The sequence below is a fragment of the Vulpes vulpes genome, chromosome 12 (genome assembly GCF_048418805.1).
Source record: "Vulpes vulpes isolate BD-2025 chromosome 12, VulVul3, whole genome shotgun sequence".
In the NCBI taxonomy this organism is placed as follows: Eukaryota; Metazoa; Chordata; class Mammalia; order Carnivora; family Canidae; genus Vulpes; species Vulpes vulpes.
The window spans coordinates 9,903,934-9,918,150 of record NC_132791.1 but is presented as its reverse complement, the minus strand read 5'-3'; the positions used below and the strand labels follow the sequence as shown (position 1 = coordinate 9,918,150).

Here is a 14,217-nt window from a genome sequence, read left to right as displayed (position 1 = left end):
AAGCTCATGAACCACAGACAGAAAAGAGGGAGAGAACTATGCTCTTCTCCATTAGACGAAGTCGGAAAGGAACTCAATTCCATTTTGGTCATTTTAAAAGAAAGTGTTAAGGTTATTTCATACCCTTTTTTCCCCCCAAAAAATAAGAAGTTAGGCCTCTAGTTGAAGAGTGCACGTTTCAGTTAAGAAAGGAAAGGAAAGAGAAAGAAAGAAAAAAAAGAAAGCAATCCTGATTTATTAACACCTGGTCTGTGAATAAACCCTGCAAATGAACCACAAGTGGCTCAATACAGGAATCAACCGGAACAGTCATCAAGCTGACCTAGGCCGATGCTACCATCTAGTGGGCTTGAGAAGAAAACACTTCACCTCCTACCCTAGGACTTCTGCTTCCTTCCTGGAGGGGAACAGGCACAGCCTCGCTCCCTCCTTCTTATCCCAGTTCAACTTCAAAAAAAAATCCCTCACCATACAGAAGGCCTTCTTTGTATCCCAATTCTCTCCTTTTCCCTAAACTCTTCTTCCCTGGTAAACTCAGAACAGCTTCTGGGAGGTGGGGAGGATATTTCTAAGCCCCAACAGATGCCTGATGGAGAGCGTGGAAAAGTAATAAACACTCAAGGATCATCAGCCATGCTAGAGGGATGACTCATCAAACACCAATATTGCCTTCTCCTCCTCTTCCCTGTAAATGCACAGCAGTCAGGCTGCACTCATGGTTTAACCAAGTCTTCAGGGGGCAAATGCACACCACTCAAGACTTCACTGCATGCCCGGAGGAGAACATAAACCACCTCCCGACTGCTGGCTGACTCATCTCGCATAGGATGATGGCTTCTAGCTCTGGTCTGTTTTACGGCCAGGCTTAACAGTTCCTCCATCGCCTCTGAAGTGGGGGATTCCCTTCTAAAGATTTATAAATGCCTGGATGGGGGATTTATTTATTAAGTGCTAGATTAAGGTCAGATCAAACTGTGAGAATGTATGCTCAGTAATTAAGCTAACAAAGAAATAGCGATTAAAACGAGACTTTTTAAACCAAAGACTTAAACTTCAATGTGCTTGATTCAATCATCTGGGGGAACTTGTTAAAAATAGATCCTTGGGCACCACCCACAGAAATTATGGTTTGGTAAGGACCAAGGAAATTTTGCATCTTAAAAGTTAATTTTTTTCCCCCAACTTATAGAAAAACAGAAGTCTCACATACCCTTATCGGCCTGGATTTAATTAACATTTTGCCAACACGCTTTCTCTCCTGCACACACACCACCCCTCATGCTTTTTACTGAACACTCAGAAGGTGTCAAGATCATGCCCCTTTACCTCTGAATATTTTAGCATGTCTCTCAAGAACGAGGGCCTTTCAAACCACAGTACAGTTATTGCACGGAGCCAATTTAACATTGATAAAGCACTTACGTAACACAGCCCATATTCAAGTTTTGCAAATCATTCTAACATCCTTTATTTCTTTCCTTCTGATCCAGGATCCAAATCAGGACCTTGCCTTGCGTTAGTTGTCAGAAAGAAGTCGCATTTTTAATAAGCATCCCTATCTACAGCCAAGGGGCTTGGTTAGGTCGGTACCGCCCAGGCCACCCGCCCAGGCCACCCGGGTCAGTTTTCCTACATTACAAACCACTTCCCAGAGCTAACAGCAGTTTCTGTAGCTTAGCAGCTGTCCCCTTACTCAGTCTGGGGAAGCCCTTCCTAAGACACTGTTGAAATAACACAGGCTTTCCAGTCTATATGTCAGTGCTGGGATTAGCACTGTTGTCATAACAGAGGAAGAAAGCAACATGAAAATAATATTAGTTCAAAAAGGATTCTATCACTTGATATTACGTAACCAGATGTCTTGGCTTGTTCACTCAAATTAGTTCACAATCTTGCACAGTGACTCTTGACAATTTGTAATATCCAAGTTATAAAAAAGACAGCAGTGCCTTCTGTGATGTACTTCCTCAGAAATGGGGGATAAAGTCCATTACTACCGTGGCGAGGAAGGAAAGAGACAAAAGGAAAAGAGATGCACGTGTTTTGGGATTTATTAGGTTTTGCAAATATTTTTAATGAAAGTCAGCTCAACCAATCAGTGATTTTAGTTTATTTTTTAAAAACCCATATACCATAAAAAAACACTTCCATATATACTATTTCATTTTATTAATTTTTAAAAAGATTTTATTTATTTATTCATGAGAGACAGAGAGAGGCAGAGACACAGGCAGAAGGAGAAGCAGGCTCCATTCAGGGATCCCCATGTGGGACTCGATCCTGGGACTCCAGGATCACGCCCTGGGCTGAAGTCAGGTGCTCAACCACTGAACTACCCAGACGTCCCTATTAATTTGTTTTTGAGAGAAAGAGAAAGAGAGAGAGAGAGAGAGTGAGAGAGAAAGAGAGAGAGAGAGAAGGCTTGTGTGCAAGCAGAGGGAGGGGGAGAAGCTGAAGCAGGTTCCACGCCCATCTTCACACCCTGCACAGAGCCCGACATGGGCCTTGATCTCACAACCCTGAGATCATGACCTGAGCCAAAATCAAGAGTTGGATGCTTAACTGGTCTGAGCCACCCAGGCGCCCTTCACTTTAATAATTTCAAATTATGTGCAATTGATAAAATTACAATTGGTACATGAAATCTAATTTTCCTCATGACCAATTTCCATAATTTTATCAACACTACTTTCTGGCAATCACCACCCCTTCCCCTTCTTGGCTTTTTTAATATCCAAAGTACTACGCTGCATAACAATACGAAGATAAATACCCAGGCTTCTTTTAAAAACTAGTTTATAATGTAAACAATCACTACGAGTATCACTAAATTAGAAAAAAAAAGTCTATGAAGGGTGGCATTTTCATATTGCTAATTCCACATTATAGCCAATGCACTCATTTTTTTGGCATAGAGGCTCAGGATGAATTAATTTTTAAATAGCATTTTTAAAGCTTAAAGCTTGGTTTGAAAACGATCACAGCCGACAATGGAAGTATTGGTGCACGAGATTTATTTTTAATTTGGGGCATGCATATATAAAAGTAATATTTATATTAAAAAAATAAATGCACCCCGGGCCGGGTGTAAGGCAGCAGGATGAAGGCCACTTGGAGCAGCACTTGGAGGATACCATGAAGAATCCATCCACTGTTGGGGAGTCCTGTGCACAGATTCACAAGGACTTAATCTGAGCTGCAATGGGACCCTGTCCGATGAGCATGCTGTGGTGGTATCTGTTCTAGCCCAGCAAGCAGCTAAGCTGACCTCAGACCCCACTGATATTCCTGTGGTGTGTCTAGAGTCAGATAACGGGAACATTATGATCCAGAAACATGACGGCATCACAGTGGCAGTGCACAAAGTGGCCTCTTGACGTCTCACCAATTCTCCAGCAGCCTGTCATAGGGGCTCCATCCTATGTTAATTATCTTGTAGAATGACTAAAGTTTCAGTAGTTAAGCCATTTATTTAGTGTGCATTGGGCACTTTTCTGTTAATTTTAGAGTAAGCTGCTTTTTGACACTCAATGAACTGACTTATCAGAATAGTAGTAAGAAAAGATCATGTTTTGAAGCAGCACATCCAGGTCACTTTATACATAGAATTTTCTTATGTTCAATAAATCTGGTCAGAGGAAAAATAAAGCTTCTATGAACACATTTATGAAAGCTCTTAACTCTCACATGTCACATTATTTGTCATCATGTGAGAGAAGATGCTCACCCAAGTCACTTCAATAGCACAGCTCAATACTCAAATTATCTTGCAATTATTAATCCTCACACTCCAGAAGTACAGTCTTGGGATCAAATCATTTGTTCCATAGATCCTGTAATTTGTTCAGGGAGTGGATCTCTGAACCGGAGCCCCCTGGGAAGCAGGGTGGAGTAATTTGTAGGATTAGTTGTATTCAAACAGAGACCGGTAATTAGCACCCTCCTTCTCCTACAACTTCAAAATGCCAAATAGTTTTCTTATTATGGAGTCGGGGTTTATTTATAGGTTCAACACCATGACACTTGCAAAACTAACAAAATGAGAGAGTTATACTTGATACTGGGAGGATAACAAGAAGTAGTTTTAAGCTCCCTGAAGGGCAAGATAAAGAGCCCTGTGGGAGCTGCATGCAGTTTGGGCAAAGAGGGAACGCTGTTATAAAGAGAAGCCAACCTCTTAGGAGCAAAGTTTTGAGCAAAGTTTTCAGGATGGCAATGAGACGCTGAGGAACTCAACACACAGTTTGCCCCCAAGCAATGAGAAAAATTCATGTTAGACTTGTGAGTCTAATAAATGAAGTCATTATCACCACCCCCTTCAAAGATCACATGGGGAAGGGGAGGGAAAGCACAACTCCTTAGTGCACAGCTCTCAAGAAGCCTGGCACGAGCCCCCCCATGCCTTCTTTCCAACATGACCTCCCCCAGAGGGGACTACTCTTCTGACTTGTAACACTATCTTCACGAGAATTTTTGAAAAGTAATCTTTACTCCCAAAATGGGGTCAAACTCACAACCCTGACTGAGGTCAAGAGCTACATGTTCTACTGACCAAGACAGGTGCCCTTTCATGAGATTTTTTTTTTTAAGTGAGATTTTTTAGAAGGTCGGGTTGTTTTTGTTTATGTTTAAAAAATGTTATCATGGTACAGTGTTAAACTGCACCCCCACCCCCAAATTTCCCAGGACTCAGAGCTCCCAGGGCTGTTTTCAGCATGCATGTGGATGCTTCTGGCACCTGTGTAGTGTGGGCTACAGAGAGATGAGAAGGCTGGGATGTGGTCTCCCCACAGGTAAGGCTCTGAACAGTGCCTAGTGAACTTCTCCCATTAAGATGTCACCTCAGTGAACCCAGAAACTACAGAGGCCAGCAAGCTTGCCTCCCGGAAGAAAGAGGGGGGACACCTGCCAGCCCTTAGAGAGACTGAACCAAACCATGCTGAGGAAAAGGACTGCCAGGACTTCCCAGACAAGCTGTCCTTACATCTTCCCAACGACTGGCCAAAGTCCCACAAAGTCCCAGTTGGACTGGGACTACAATTTCACAGACCCTTAATCTTGTTTATAATTACTTTTAGCCTTGATTACTACTTTGGCAAAGGAGTTCCGGACCATTTCTCAATGTTCATTTACTGGGCACCTGCTCTGTGTCAGGCGGGGTTGAAGGGGCGAGGCGGGGAGAGTAAGGTGCCTGGAGTTTCAGTGTCTAAGGGAGATGGCTTCCCAGGACACCAGAGGAACAGGAGAAGGGCTCCCAACCTGCCTGGGATGGCCAGTGGGACCAGTCCACAATGGTCTCGTGGGGGAATTCCGCAGAATAAAACAGTCTACTTGGTAGAATGGGTTCCAACACCACAGTACATATGCAAAAGCCAGGAGGGAAAACACATTTTATGATCTCCAAACAAGGAGATTTAGCGGGAGTGTCTAAGGAGTAACTGGTATCCTAGAGAAATCTCAGGGAGATTAGGCGCTTCCAGGAGATTAGGCTTCGGGGAGGTCAACAACAATGGACCCAGATGTGGGCTGGAATCCAGCTTAACCACTTAGTAGCTTCATGAATTTAGAAATCACTCACCCATTTCCTTACCTGTAAAAGGGGAGAAATTTGCTTTCCAAAGTCTTAAGCACTGAATATGTATGCACATTAACTGGCACCTAGCTGGGTCCAATCGAAGGTACTTATTACTATTATCATTAGACCGGTTTACTTAGACCCCAAGGGTTCAATGGGTAGAAGGTTAAGAGAAACAGGATTTCCCTTCAACATAAGGAAGAGCTTTGGAACAGTAAAGGCCACGCAACTACAACTACGGAAGGGACTGTGTCAGGAGAGAGGGAGCTCCTCGTCACCAGAGGTGATCAAGCAGAGGGGCTGGCTCAGACCTTCAGTGAGAAGGCTGCAGAGGGCAGGCTGGTGCTGGGCGAGGTGGGATGGGTTCACCACGAGCTTCCAAGACCATGCTCCTATTAGGACTTCTGTTTCAACGATGCCAAGGTTAAGTTTCTGTGCATGTAAGCCCACTCAAAGCAGCGCTGTTGAAACTGGATTTCTCAGACTATTCATGGGAAATAATTCTGAAGGGAGACCTCGTTCTTGAAAAACACTAGAATGGCCCATCGTTGGAGGGGGGGGGGGCGGGATAAAAGAATAGGCATGGACAAAAAGCAATGCATAAAGCTCAAAATACAGACAATAGAATGTTTTATACTGAGCCGCTTCCATCGAAAATTAAGCTACCAGTCTCTTTCCATTCTCCCTCTGGATAGTTCCATGAGGCCCCAAACAGACTGGAAAACAGGATGGAATAAATTTACTCTACAGGGACATGAATCAAGTTGCATAAACTTTACAAAAATACTGTGCTAATATTTGCCCTGGCGGCAGAGACACGCCCATTTGGGTGTCAGTCCCTGGTATTTCTATCCTGGGCTCCAGCCCCCACCCCTTTACAGCCAAAAGTAGCAGAAGCCTGCGGAAAAGAAAACAGCTAAAGTCACTTTGAAAGGTTTGAGATGTGCTAATCGCAACTCATCCCAGCCAAGGAGCTGCTGGACTCTCCCACACCAGGACCGTGCTGCCAGCTTTGTTCCTGCCAGGGAGTCTGAAGCCAGTGGTGGCCTGGCCAGAGAAACCCAATCCTCAACCACCAGCAGCCCTCGCCATCACTTTATCTCAAGGAAACTCAGAAAAATACCCTCCAGGCCTCCCCCTAAAAGCATCATCCCACTGGTCACTAACCAGCCAAGTGGCCCGGGAAGCTGCTGCTCCATTTTTCTTTAGTTTTCACTGATTTCTTTTCATGGATTTCCCAGCTCTGGAGCCCGCCAAAGGCTCCTCCCAGCTTTTAGAACCCCCTGCCTGTAAGGTTTTAACCCGAGGGGCCATCTCGGGTTATATTAGGTACCTAACCGGCGTCTCTAGAAACCCAGATAAGACGTATTTTTATGCAGCCTAAATCAGCCGGGGCTTTAGGGTTTGGTGAGATGGAGTCAGAAGATTAATGAAAGGAAATCGCATAGATTCTAAAAAAGATTTATAAGGGCCTGCCAAAATGCTAATCAGAGTAACAGGGCTTAGGAAGATCTGAATGCAAATAATGTATCTGGTTGCTGCCCTGGGTTACATTTATTTGTACTGGGGCCTTCCACGTGCTAGGAGCTGGGACTGTACAAATACAAAGTCAGTTCTTTGATTTCAAAGAGCAAGAGCAACACCACTGCCCTGGGGGTTCCTGGGGGCCCAGAGTAAGGAGTAAGCCAGACCTGAGCTCCAGTCTCTGCCCTGCCACCGGAAGATGACAGGCCCCTGGGTCAGAAGACTCTGTTTAAGTCTGTGTCCTCATAGGTGAAGAATTCTGAGGAGCAATGCCCTCCTGCCTGGCCCACGGCAGGCACCGCCAGCTGCTGGGAGCACTGACGCTCCCACCCATTCCAACACCTCACTTGTAGTCCCTGGACCATTGCCATCCCCAGGCTTCTTGTCCTGAGGAACAGCCGAGGGTCCTACAGGGCTTCAGAGCTTCCTAAATACCCTTTTTGCACCCATTCCTCCTGACTCCATTCACTCTGCCATGGCCTAGTGGGCAATACTCCTGTTCCCATTTTACAGATTGGTAGATTAGCCATGCTCAGGTCACACAGTCTCCAAACGGGGTGATGAGCCCAAGCGCAGCGCAAGGCACCACGCACCTGCCCAGTGAGTCTGCTGGCCCACGTGACCCGGAAGGAAGTTGAATTACTGGTGATTCACTACTGCCAGTGGGGTGGGGGTGGGGGGATGGTGAGGCCCCATTTAAGCTCGACACTCTGTAATTTACTGACTAAAGGTATGTTCTTACCTTTTGAGATAATCTTGGTAAACACTCCCTATAGCCACATGTTGGTAGATTTCCTCTTGAGGAGGAAATGGTCCAGAAGACCTTTTCCCCCTAATTCTGCAACATCAGAAACCTGAGTAATGACTTGGGTATTTATTACCCTAATCCCTCTGTTCTAAGATGACACAATTGATTTAACAGGTGTTTCAAAAAAATGTTTTTAAAGAAAGAGCACAAAGTACCCCTGGATCGCCAAGGTCCTGCTGATTAGAGAGGAGTTAAGACGCGGCACACAACTCTCAGGGTTGAGGAAACCGTAGTAAAGGACTTCCTCTCATTTTTGCAAAAGGTGTGGGCTGGAGTGCGTGTGCATGATATCTACAGGCCCGTCCAGCTCCACAGGCAGCCACCCCGGGTTAATTATTAGCAGCAGGAGAACAGGAGTAGGTCACTTCATTTTTTGAGGCCAGGCCCTCAGGGTGGCCTGGGGCCTCTGTGACCAAGGGCTCTCCTGCCAGGGAGACCCTGAGAGTGACAGGCCCGTCCCGACGCAGCCAGTGCCCCCTTCCACTGCACCTGCCTCCAGGGATCCTCGAACTTGGAGGAGTCCCGATGGAAACCCAGGTTCACTGCAGCCCTCGGGAGGCTGGGCTTCTTAGTGAACTTGAGCTCACCTGGACCCTTTCCCTTCACCTTCATGGACGGGAGCTCCTGGGCAGATCTCAGGAGGACAGCTGTGGGGTGGGGCATTCGAGGTGTGCCAGGGTCTGGGTCTCCAGGAGGATCCAGGGAGGGCAGCTGCACAGCATCTAAACCTTGCTCTTGGCGAGCTGTGGGAGGTATGCAAGCCACACAGAATCTAGCTGCATGGCTGTGAAGGTCAAGGTGGCTCCCATCACCCGAAGGTAGCTAACCCTGGAGGGGAAGGGGGTGGCAGTTAGGCAGACGAGCTGCCACACAAGGTGTGCTCCGAGATCCGTGCACATTGGATAGAACAAGCCAAGTGACGGTGTTGTCTTGATTGGGGGCTTTTTTTTTTTTTTTTTAGTAGTACTTGTTCCTTATCCCATATCAAACATTTGTCCAGGTATTTCAAACACTTCATTGGTATTTTTTTGGTGACAGTTTACAATAGTCCACCTGGTAATATCATATAACCATGGCTAGGTGTCCAGGTGACTCTAGTTTGTAGGGCTCCGACTTCTGAAAGAACTCATAGTAAATGTGAAAAGAGAAGAAGCACGTGACCAAGGGCTGCCACAAAGGTCAGGGAAGGGAGGGGGCGTAGGAGCCCTGCTTTAGGGCAAAAGCACCAGAGACATGTGGCAGCAAGGGGACAGGAAGAGGCTAACCACCCCTCCCCCCACCTCCCCAGGGAAAATGGCAAAACAGAAGAGGAGATAATCGATGAGGATTTGGGCAAAGCCTCCAGATGTACTGTTTTCTGGTCTTTTCCACCAGACAGAACAATCTTTTTGCATTTGGGAAGGACACATTTAAAGGGGATGGGAAGGTGTCCCTCATGAACCACACTCTACATCTGACTTCCATATCAAAGGAGAACCAGGCTACAGGTGGCAAGGACGGAGCCTGAGCTGATCCGGTGTGCAGGGAAAATCGCAAGGGAATCAAACTAGGAGGCTCTGGGCAGTCATGCTCCTCCCAAACCTCACACTGCTTCTCCCCCGTGTTTCTTGTGGTAAAACACACAGGACACAAAATTTGCCACTTTAGCCATTTTAAAGCATATAATTGATGGGCATGAATTACATTCACCGCATTGCGCAACCAACCACTATTTCCAAAACTTTTTTGTCACTCCAAACAGAAACTCTGTACCCATTAAGCAATAACTCTCATTTCATTCCTCCCTCAACCTTTGGCAACCTCGACTTTGTCTCTATGAATTTACCTACTCTGGATATTTCATATACGTGGAAGTAGACACTATTTGTCCTTTTGTGTCTGGCTTATTTCCCTTAGCATAGTATCTTCCAGGTTCATCCATGTGGTAGCAGGTGTCAAAATGCCATGCCTTTTTCAGGCTGAATAATACACCATCGTACAGAGACACATTTTGTTCACCTGTGGGACACTTCGTTTCCTGTGTGGCTACTATGAACAGTGTTGCATTTAACATCTCCGTGCATTTATTTGAGCCCCCTTCCAATTCTTTTGGGTATATACCTAGGAGTGGAATTGTTGGGACATGGTGATTCTATGTTTAGCTTCTTGAGGAACCCAGACTTTTCTATGGAGGTTGCACCATTTTACATTCCCATCAGCAATGGAAGGGGGTTCCAATTTCTCTACATCTGCTCTCGTACTTTTTATCCTTCTTGATTATAGCCATCTCAGTAGGCGTCAAGTGGTGTCTCACTGTGGCTTTGATTCACATTTCCCTGATGCCTAATGATGTCGAGCATCTTTTCATGTGCTTATTGGCCATGTGTAGATCTTCAGAGACCTGTCTACTCAAAGTTCTCTGTCCATATTTTTAATTGGGTTATCTTAATTTACAATGAGTTACTGAAGTTCTTTACATACCCTGAATATACCTTTACCAGATACAGGATTTGCAAGTATTTCCTCCTAATCTGTAGGTTGTCTTTTCTTTTTTGATAATGTCCTTTGACGCACAAGTTTTTAATTTTCATGAAGTACATCTACTTTTCTTTTGCTCGTGCTTTCTTATATCTAAGAACCCACTGCTAACCTCAAGGTCGTGATTTATTTATTATCCCTAGGAGTTTTAGGACTTTGGCTCATATTAGGTCACTGATCCATTTTGAGTTAATTTTTGTATATGGTGTGAGGTAGGGTTGCCCTGGCCTTTCTGACCAGGGTCCCTCCCCACCATGATCCTCTGGCAGGGCTAGCATTGCTGTACTACACCATGAAATTCATGAAGACAGAAATCTGGGTCTCTTAAAAATCACCACTGTGAGGGGCACCTGGGTGGCTCAATTGGTAAGTGTTGGCCCTTAGCTGAGGTCATGATCCCAAGGTCCTGGGATGGAGCCCCAAATCAGGCTCCCTGATCAGCAAGGAGCCTGCTTCTCCCTCTCCCTGCTGTTCCCCTTGCTTGCACTCTCACTCAGTCAAATGAATAAATAAAAATCTTAATAAACCACCACTTTGGGGTAGGCAGCCAACTGCCTGGTATGCATTAGGTGCTCGATAATTGCAAGATGGATGGGTGACTGAATGGATAAACTGGGGGGCATGTTCCATCCCCACCACCTTCCTGGCACTACGCAAGTACTCACAGCTAGCTGAGCAACTCTTGCTTGTAATAAATCTGACAGGCTACACTTACCAAGAACTAAACATCTATGGGGGCACCTGGGTGGCTCAGTTGGTTGGGGGTCCAATTCTTGGTTTCGGCTCAGGTTATGATCTCATGGGTTGTGGGATCAAGCCACATGTTGGGCTCCAAGCTCAGCGAGGAGTCTGCCGGAAGAGTCTCTCCCTCTGCCCCTTCCCCTGCTCATGCTCGTATACTTGGGCTCTCTTTAAAAAAATAAAAATAAATCTTAAAAGAAACATCTGTCAACGATTTTTTATACACTCTAATAAGTTAACTTGAAATAACCAAGATTTAACTAATGGCACTTAATGGAGTCCTAGCCCTGGAAAGCCCCAGCTACCAATTTCCTAGCTCACATTCCACGTCGCACAGAAGAGGAGACCCAAGGGCCAACGGAAGTCTTGACTTTCCCAAGTCTGGGTTTCAGCTCCCACGACTCTCCCCACCCAACACAGGCGTTGGCGATTACCCGCCATAGATAAACAACAAAAAGGTAGGAGGTTAGTCTGAATTGCTTCAAATAGCAGGAAAGCCTCCTAGTGAAAAGACTGAACCTTGGGTCCTAGATCTCATTACGCTACAAGGTCCATCTCCTGCCCTCCTAGAGAGCACCTCACTGCTCTCACTCTGCCCTTCTGCCCATTCCCAGGTCATGCCCAGCTCATTCCCACTGCTGGAAGCTTGCTTCCTTCGGACATCCTCCACCCTTGTGCTCTCCCTGTGTCTGCTCGAATTTTACATATCAGGATGGGCTTCCTGTCATTCTAACTCCCTATTTCTCCCTACCATTTATCACCACTGGATGTATTATTTCTTGTCTCCTCACAATTGCCACATCCCTCCCTCCTACAGGAATGGTAGTTCCTTAAAAGTCAGGGACTTTGGTTAGTTAAGGGCTGTACCCCTCACCCCTGGAATAGTGTCTCGCACACAGAAGTATTCAGTAGGTGTCTGTGGCATGCATGAACAGAAGGTAAAGTGGGGAACAGCATGGCCAGTATTCACCAGACCGCTAAGCATTACAGCAGGCAGGGCAGACAGCTCCAAACTCATGGTTAGCACTGCCTGGACCCTGCAGCCACGAAGCCTGCAAGTTTACTTCTGGACCCACGGGCCGTCCCTGCTGGCGGGGGCTTGCGGGGCTGGGACGCCGTGTGTGATCAAACACTCCCACACGTCTCAGGCAAGCCAGAGATGCTGGCAGCTGTTCCTCTGCTGACCTGGCCAGAGAAAATGGAGCCTTTCCCCACAGGCGCTTAATAAATGCTTGTGAAATGCACACAGGAGTGAGTGAACAAACAACTAATGTGCACAGGGCTTACACCTGCACTTTCAGAAGGCTTGTGTCAGCAATAAGATCATCCCAACAATGCTGGGAGGTGGTCTGACGGACTTCATGCCTAGGAACCTATTAGTAGCCAGGATATAGCCAGACATGAAAGTCAACAGCCAAGATTTTCCTCCCAACAATGCTTCACATTGAGAATTACAATCAGAAAAGCTAATTTCCAACTGTAGAGGGCTAGGTAGGTAAATCACAAAACAGGCCCAGGATGCCCATGAAGACTTCATAATGGCATAGTGACACAATGGAAAATGTTACAATATTAAGTAAAATAGGCTGGTTTTTTTTTTTTTTTTTTTTTTTACAGTGTATCTACAGCGAATACAACTATGAAAGATAATTAAAGGAACTCAAGGCCATAAATATAATTGCTAGGCTTTCCTATCCTTTCAGCCTTTTCTGTATTTCCTAAATTATAATAAGCAATAACGAGTTTGAAGAAAATCAAACTGATAGAACCTAAAAAAAAAAAGAAAAAGCTGTCACCTGATATTTTATTGGCCCCCAGAGTATGCAAGTCTGGCCACCTCCTTCTCCTTCTGTCCATCACTCCTCCTCTTTCCCGTCCTCCTCTCCTGTTTCTGCATTCACCCCACCCTGTTTCTTCCTCTTCCTCTGGCCTGCCCCCAACTCCCCTCCCAACCGCAGCCAGCGCTTGGGCCTTGTCAGCCACACCTGCAACCAATCCTCCCCCAGAAATTCTGCTCCAAGGCTGGGCTGCCCCACCCAACTCTCCCAGCAATCAGACCCCAGGCCTGCTCCTTGACTTCCCAGCTCTGTGGCTTTGAGCAAGTTACTGAACATCTGAGTCACCATCTCCAACTCAGGAGAATGAGGCTGACCCCAATTCATGGGAGCCTCTGAAGGTCCAGGGAGCTAACAGACCCCCACCTCTTAGGACACTGAGGTCCAGGGAGCCAACAGACCCCCACCTCGCAGGGCACTGAGGTCCAGGGAGCCAATGGACCCCACCTCACAGGGCACTGAGGTCCAGGGAGCCAATGGACCCCCCACCTCTCAGGGCACTGAGGTCCAGGGAGCCAATGGACCCCCACCTCGCAGGGCACTGAGGTCCAGGGAGCCAATGGACCCCACCTCACAAGGCACTGAGGTCCAGGGAGCCAATGGACCCCTACCCAGCAGGACCCTTCTGTAGGGGGAGGTTCAACGTGCTAAGGGCTATGAATATGCTCCAGCCCTGACGTGTTGATTCAATCTGCTGCTTCTGCCCAGGCTCATGAAGCTGAAATTTTTTATCCTTTGTCTGCCTAAGTCTGGGCACCTGTCCTCTCCTGAAGGGAGAAGAAAATCAAGTTTGCTCCTGGACCTCAGACCAAGATAATGGGTGCCTGGCTGAAATCCCTATCCCCTAGTTGGCCTTCTCCGTTAGAGAGCACGCAGCCCAACTCGCAGAGCTGATGCCCAAATCCCCAGCAGCTGTCCCTCGTGAGGCCCCATTCTATCTTCAGAAGACATTCCTGGTGTTTTACTTAAGGTCCTGAAGACTCCTTCAGTCCTCTTCCTTCCTTCACACCAACCTTCTCCCACCATCTCAGCTCAGTGCCTGCTTCCCCTGCTCTCTCGGTCACAGGGATTTACACATGCTTCCTTCTTGAACATTCTGCCTTCGTCCCTAATACCTGAGGCATTTAATGAGCCCCACCTGCGGCCAGACTCCACGCCAAGGGCTGGGGTTCAGGTGACCAAGAGGCTGTCTCAGCTCGCTGCTCTCTGGCTGTCAC

General features: G+C 46.6%; 1 protein-coding gene and 1 pseudogene across 14 annotated transcripts in view; one reads left to right on the top strand and one right to left on the bottom strand.

The window, feature by feature from the left end:
* Window positions 1-14,217, bottom strand: part of PTPN3 (protein tyrosine phosphatase non-receptor type 3) — a 108,685-nt gene that overhangs the window by 80,467 nt on the left and 14,001 nt on the right. The window lies entirely within an intron of this gene.
* Window positions 3,070-3,388, top strand: LOC140594787 (ragulator complex protein LAMTOR5 pseudogene; annotated as a pseudogene).